The following is a 7,816-nucleotide window of genomic DNA, read 5'->3' as shown; positions in this document are numbered from 1 at the left end:
AGTTCATCTCTTTTTTCAGCAAGAAGGCTCTCTGAATACAGATGTGTATAATATAAACATTATTTGCTTCAAAGTTTGGAGGACCTAGAGATAACCCCAATCGCTGGGAAACATTTCAAAAGTTCACTTTACTAGTTGTCCAGAAGATTATCATGCTGTAGCACTTTGGACATTCCCGAGGTTTGTACGACAGTGTTTTGTGAGATGGAACATCTGTTGTTGGTATCATCTGGCAAGTGGTGAGTAGGTGAGAAGAGTCATTTGGATGTCAGATTTCTAATCATGCAATGATGAATCAGATTGCATTAATCTGTAAAACTACAACGTGAGGTTCCAGTGTATTATCAATGAACTCTTGGAGGCGTATGCTCTTCTCATCACATTCCATCCATCTTATGATGGTTTGAATTTTTCAAAGATACTTTGGACATGTTGTCTCTTCCCTGAAAGGACAATCACAACGGTTTAAGGATTCAAAGAGCCAAAATATCTTATCAAACTCACTGCTTTCTTAAGTAGAAAAAAAAAAAGGTAAACCCAATTGATAACTTTTGGCAATCCACAGCATCAGCTGTAGCTCTATCAGCATGTTATGAATGAAGTTCCAAGACAGTGGACACATCGTCACCATAACAGAACTTCCATTTAAGCCATCAGCTCAGCTGGTTTCCTGATATGCACAAACAGTACTAACTCCCTGCATTGAGCCAATCATCTTTCATTTACTCCCGTTATCTATCATCTACCCATCCCAAAGACTATGAAATGTCCTTTGAAAATGATGTCAGAGCTGGGCAGAGGCAGGTGGATCTCTGTGAGTTCGAGGCCAGCCTGGTCTACAAGAGCTAGTTCCAGGACAGGAACCAAAAGCTGTGGAGAAACCTTGCCTCAAAAAAAAATCCAAAAAAAAAAAAAAGAAAGAAAGAAAATGATGTCAGTCTCACCAGCTCCTTTAGAAGAAATCGAGTTTATTGTTCAGTTTGTGATCATGAATTGAGTAAATAAAGATACTTTTATTTATACCTGAGCAGAGTTTTTAGAAGGCGTGCTAATATCCTTAAAGAGATTGAATAAATTTTTAATAATAATCAATTTCATAATGCTTTTTCAAAAATAAAGAAAATTTAAAGTATAAAGTTTAAGGTCTTGTGAAAGGGTTGAGTCATCTAATTCTTTATCTGGAAAAGGTTTTCAAAATAGTGTTTTAAAATGCAAAACAAATAAATATACAAATAATCACTAATGAAATCAGTCATATTAAAAATACAGTTATCAATATAGTTTTAGAAAACAGATACACACAACAACTTTGAGCTTTATCAGCACAATAATGAATATGATATATCTTTATCAACACATTGTTATTTATGATGGTGGGTCTGGAACAACTTTATTTCAAAATAATGATAGCTTTAAGTATTTAGAGACAGATCAACAAATACATGTAATATAAAATACTTTGGAGTTCTACTGCTGGAAAAGTCAGATATTTTAATGCTAGTTTAGCTTGGTTCCTGAATTTAGAAGATGTCAAAGTCTGTTAGAGAAAAGTAAAACAAAAATAGAAATTTCACACCCAGATCAAAGAACACATTTTAGTACAGACTGAGGACTGCTGAATGCATTAAAATATGAGAAAGACAAAAGCACATCTCACCTGATCTTAGCTCTTAGCATCTGGTTAGAGCTGTCAGACTAAGTGACACAATGTTTCAACTCAAAACAGGCTTTAGCTGGCATCTCTAGAAAGGCATTTGAAATTCAACAAAATTAAAATCTCGTTAATAAATTTCACACTTTGTACTTGTAAATAAAATAAAATAAAATATATATGCCAAAAAAAAGAATAAAGTTGGGATAGCCCTAAGGGGGAAGGTCCTATTGCACTTGTGTTTAACTAACTAATGCTTTAGTTCCTTAGTGTAGACACTCTTAACAAGACAAGGTGGCACGAGCCCCGTACCACCTGTCAGATACTTTTATTGTCTCTGTGACAAAATGCCTAACAAAGTCAATGTAGGAAGGAAGGGTCTGTTTTGGCTCACGGGGTAAGGGGTCAGTGCATCATGGTGGGGAAGTTGTAAGAACAGAAGTAAGGGTATGGGTAAGTTCACATTACATCCATAGTCAAGAATCAGGGGAAGAGATACTTAGTCTGTTCTCCCCATTTATTTTTTCCTAGTTCTCAGCCCACAAAATGGCACTGTCTACATCCAGAGTGGGCCTTCTATCCTCAGTCAGACATTTCTGGAAATATCCTCACATGTACACAAAGAGGTGTGCTTCTACGGTGACTTCTAAAGGCAGTCAAGCTGACATTGAAGAGTAAGTATTGTTACGTTCCTATATGGCAAATGTCCAGCATATAGCCATATCCCATTACCCACAGCTCTACACTCTTAGAATTTTTCCTCACAGTATCTTTTCTCATTCTCCACTGTAAACCTCCAGTCACAATAGACACATATACACAAACATACCCACTCACAATACCTACTCTCAGATGCACAAATATGTTGGCATCATTATCTAATTACCTGCTAAGTACATGTTAATAAATTATACTTTAAAACTTATGCCTTTCTGGGTGCCTGTAGCTGACCAAGGACAGTGACCACATCAGAATCACCTTTATTCACATCAAATACGATGTGAATCATATCATCAAATATCTGTGGTATCTGCATTGGTGGTATAGTGGTGAGCATACCTACCTTCCAAATATCTGTGGTACATGATAAGAATCTATGGTGTTCTTGTACTGATTTTAACCTGAGTCAAAATATTCAGAGACAGGTGACTGTGAGTTCAAGACTAATGTGACTATGACTTGGTACATGTTAGGGCTCTGTCTCTGGGATGTCATGACAAAGTGTTACTCCAACATCCCTCATTGTCCTAAAAAAAAATCTACCATGCAAATATTAAGGTGAAAATGTTCCCCTGGGTGACTGCAAACTTGTCCCCAAGGCCAAGAAGTTTCTTCTAAAACATCGTTTCCACTCTCAAGATTTCTAACATTTCATTTAGCTTTTTCTACAGTTTGGGGGAAAATGTCCATTTCTTTACAGATCAACACCCTTCCAGTAAACACACACACACATACACACACAAAGACCAAACCTGACTCCATGGAAGTTCTGCTTATGTTTCTATAAGATGAGTACTGGCATTCTTCTTCACAGGGAATTTAATGTAATTATGATTTGATAAGATAGAGCTATTTTAAAAACAATTATGTTGGCTATATCTAAGCCAGAAGATATGTAAACGCTATGAATCTAATGTAAGCAAAAACAATTCATTCCCATTCTGACCTATTTCCCACCTTAGTTCACCTAAGGCCTTGTCTTATTACTTTACCAATCTTGCCAAATGTTCTCTTCTAGAGAAAAACTAAAGATTAAATTAGCATATCAGAATTAACGAGTACATTTCAGCCTTGAAGAGAAAGCCCTAGAATGGTGTTTGTTAAGGCATTATCTAAGCAGAGAGCAGGCATCTTTCCATAAAAGCAAAAAGCTTAGTCAAAACTTGAAAATTAAGACTAAGTGAGGAAAGAAGACCCTCACTGTCTCTCACAGCCTCCTGCTGTATGGAAAGTTTTATCAGTGTCTTCAGAATATACTGTTTCACAGTAGCTCCTTTTAAATGAGGTGAATGAAGTAAAAAGTGGAGATGTTAGAAGCTGCCTCTGGAGCAGTTACAGTTCTCAGGAGAATTCTGAATTATTAGCGTGAATGGATCCTGAGCTGTGTTTGCTTGCAAAAGTCTCCCAAATGGCTGTGACGAGGATGGGAAAAAAACACATACATATGACTCCCATCTTGCTTACAGGTCCTCTCACTAGGTCCTTCAGGGCTTCTTTGGAGAAACACTACATAATTCCAATTAAGTATTTGGTCTCTAGAAGAAAAGGAATATTGGATTGAAGATTAGCTCCAACATACACTCCCTGTATGAGTCTGAGAAAGTTTATCTGCAGAATATGAAGATAGTGTGTCCTAGATAGCATTTCAAGAAGATAATTAGCATGTCTGCATATCATTAGAGCAGAACAAATACATCTAACTATTATAATCGGGGCTATGAGATTTGGGCAAATATCATGTATTTAGCATTATTCTAAAATTTTGTATACATTTTCAGAATCCTAAATTGTCCAGATGAGGGAATGAAAATTCAACACAAATCAATTACTAAGAAAAGTTAAGCATGCTAGGTTGGTGTGAGTGGAAAGAACTATGGTTTGAGACACAATCCTATTTCTAGTCCCTTCGGGATTTTTTTTTATCATGAAACAATATTAGATTTTGTCAAAAGCCTTTTCAAAAGCTATGGAAATGAGCATGCGATTTCTGTTCTTGAATATATTTGTCTGATGTACATATTGATTTGTATATGTTTAGCCATCACTACATGCCTAGTATGAAGCAAAGTTGATCATAAAGAATATCTCATGGTTTAATCAAATATTTTAATGAAACAATTTTTTTCTTTCTTTTTTCAAATATCTGTGCTTTTGATGTAATTACCAGATGATGTATTTCCTTCATATGCTCGGTAGTCTTGTAGTAAAAGCATGTAGAGAAAAAAATGATCTTTTGATGTGTTTTTGAATTTGGTTTGTAGGTATTTTATTGGGAAGTTTTGCATCTGTGTTCATCAAGAAGATTGGGCTACACTTTTTTTTTTGGCTGGGGGGATGCTGTGTCATTTTCAGTTGTGATACAAAGATGATACTGGCTTTGTGAAGAGAGATTAGTAGCAGTTTCTGTTAGAATTTAGGCGTCCATACTGGCCTGCCCTTAGAGTTTGACAAGATAAGTCCCCAGTTGTAGCCACTAAGAGCACGTCCTGTGTACATTCACTACATTCCCTTTTAAAAGGTGTGCCTGGGGTTGGAAAGATGGCTCAGTGGTTAAGAGCACTGACTGCTCTTCCAGAGAACCTGGGTTCAATTCCCAGCAATCACATGCTGGCTCACAATGAGGTCTGGCGCCCTCTTCTGGCCTTCAGGCATACACATAGACAGAATATTGTATACATAATAAATAAATATTTTTTTAAAAGGTACGCCTGGCCATTCTCTCTCTCCTCTCTCTCCCCCTCCCTTCTCCTCTTCTCTCCTCCCTTCCCCCTCCCTCTCTTCTCTTCCTTTCTCTTCTGCTACTATTGTCCATAAAGACCAGTCTCTGATCCCCTCTCTGGCCCCTACTCTCTCCTCTTCTAATAAACCTCCCATGTGAGCCCTGTTGCATGGTGTGACATATCTTCTCAGAGTTTTGTAAATTACAACAGTCTCCTCTTTTCTACTTTATGTTAATTTGAAAAGTGTTTGTGCTGATTCTTTAAGGTTAGAATTCAACAGTAAATTCATTGCTGTTTCCATCTAAGTGCTTAATATAGAACTACTTAAGTTATTTATCTTGATTTAATTTATAGGTCACATACATCTATAAACACAACCGTTTCTCTACTTTATTTATTTTTTATTTTTACTTAAAAATTTCCACCTCCTCCCCTTCTCCCATATCCCTTCCCCTCCTCCAACCCCCTCCCTTTCCCTAGCCAGACCAAAGAGCAGTCAGAGTTTCCTGTCCTGTTGGAAGTCCAAGGTCCTCCCACCTCCATCCAGGTCTAGGAAGGTGAGCATCCAAACAGACTAGGCTCCCACAAAGCCAGTACATGCAGTAGGATCAAAACCCAGTGCCATTGTCCTTGGCTTCTCAGTCAGCCCTCCTTGTCAGCCATGTTCAGAGTCCGGTTTGATCATATGCTCCATCAGTCCCAGTCCAGCTTGCTTTGGTGAGCTCCGATTAGATCAGCCCCAACGTATCAGTGGGTGGGTGCACCCCTCGCTGTCCTGACTTCCTTGCTCATGTTCTCTCTCTTTCTGCTCCTCATTTGGACCTTGGGAGCTCAGTCCAGTGCTCCAATGTGGGTGTCTGTCCTCTAGCTTCATCCATCGTCAGATGAAGGTTCTATGGTGACATGCAAGATGTCTATAGGATAGGGCCATTTCAGGCTCCCTCTCCTCAGCTGACCAAGGATCTAGCTGGGGACATCTCAATGGGACACCTCTAGAGTCAAGTCTCTTGCCAACCTTAAAAGGGCTCCCTTAATTAAGATTATACTTCCCTGCTCCCATATCTACCCTTCCTCCATCCCAACCGTCCCATTCCCCAAGCTCTTCCCACCCCCCCTTCTCACTTTTTTCTCCCCATATCCCCTTACCCCTACCCCAACGCCACCCCCAAGTTTCTTTGGGTTCACCTTCTTATTTAGTTTCTCTAGGATCATGGATTATAGGCTCAGTGTCCTTTATTTATGGCTAGAATCCACTTATGAGTGAGTACATACCATACTCATCTGGGTTACCTCACTCAGGATAGTGTTTTCTATTTTCATCCATTTGCATGCAAAATTCAAGAAGTCATTGTTTTTTTACCACTGAGTAATACTCTAATGCGTACATATTCCACACTTTCTTTATCCATTCTTCCATTGAGGGGCATCTAGGTTGTTTCCAGGTTCTGGCTATTACAAATAATGCTGTTATGAATATGGTTGAACAAATGCTTTTGTAGTATGATAGAGCATCTCTTGGGTATATTCCCAAGAGTGGTATTGCTGGATCTTGGGATAGGTTGATTTCAAATTTCCTAAGAAACTGCCACACTGATTTCCAAAGTGGTTGCACAAGTTTGCATTCCCACCAGCAATGGCTAAGTGTTCCCCTTACTCCACATCCTCTCCAGCAAAGGCTAAAAAAACATTGGTGTTTTTGATTTTAGCCATTCTGACAGGTGTAGGATGGTATGTCAAAGTTGTTTTGATTTGCATTTCCCTGATCACTAAGGAGGTTGACCATGACCTTAAGTGTCTTTTGGCCACTGAACTTCTTCTGTTGAGAATTCTCTGTTCAGTTCAGTGCCCCATCTTTAATTGGGTTAATTAGCATTTTAAGGTCTAGTTTCTTGAGTTCTTTATATATTTTGGAAATCAGACCTTTGTCTGTTGTGGGGATGGTGAAGATCTTCTTCCAGTCAGTAGGTTGCCATATCTATCAACATGCACAAAACTCAAGTCCAAATGGATTAAAGACCTCAAAATCAATCTAAACACACTGAACCTGATAGAAGAGAAAATGGAAGTACTCTACAACACATGGGCACAGAAGACAACTTCCTACGTATAACCCCAGTAGCACAGACAATAAGGATAACATTGAATAAATGGGACCTCCTAAAACTGAGAAGTTTTGTAAAGCAAAGGACACTGTGATTAGGACAAAAAGGCTTTCTGCTAGGTCCTTTGGTCAGGAACAGTTTTCTGCTCCTACACTAAGGTGACCCACCCACAGCGGTGAGTGCCTGCCTACCTGGCAGGCCTCAAGGACCCCGGAAAGGGAGCCCTGGCACCTTCAGCTTGTGCTCCAGGGGTGCCTGTGCACCCACCCAGAGCGGATCTCGCCTCGCCTGCCAGGTTTTTTCCTTTTGTCCCCGGATCATCAGGCTACCAGGCAGGCCTGAATAACCTCCCCCGCAAAGGGAGCACGCACACCTTCAGCTTTTGCAGCAGGGTGTCCTGTGTTCTACTCGTCCCTGCCCTGCCCCCAAAGTTCTCCCTTTTGTCCGTGGGTCACTGGACTACCAGGCATCTATGTTTCAGTGGTGAGAAGTTCCATCTGGACTGGACGGTTCCTGCTTCTACACTGAAGAGTTACAACCAGAGAGTCAGTCACAGCAAAGACTGGACCAAGACACCAGGCCTCTCCTGGCTCCATTTGAAGGAAGAGATGGGAAGGCGCCAA

Source organism: Microtus ochrogaster, chromosome 8, assembly GCF_000317375.1.
Source record: "Microtus ochrogaster isolate Prairie Vole_2 chromosome 8, MicOch1.0, whole genome shotgun sequence".
NCBI lineage: Eukaryota > Metazoa > Chordata > Mammalia > Rodentia > Cricetidae > Microtus > Microtus ochrogaster.
The sequence above is the reverse complement of the archived record's forward strand: the minus strand, read 5'-3'. Positions refer to the sequence as shown.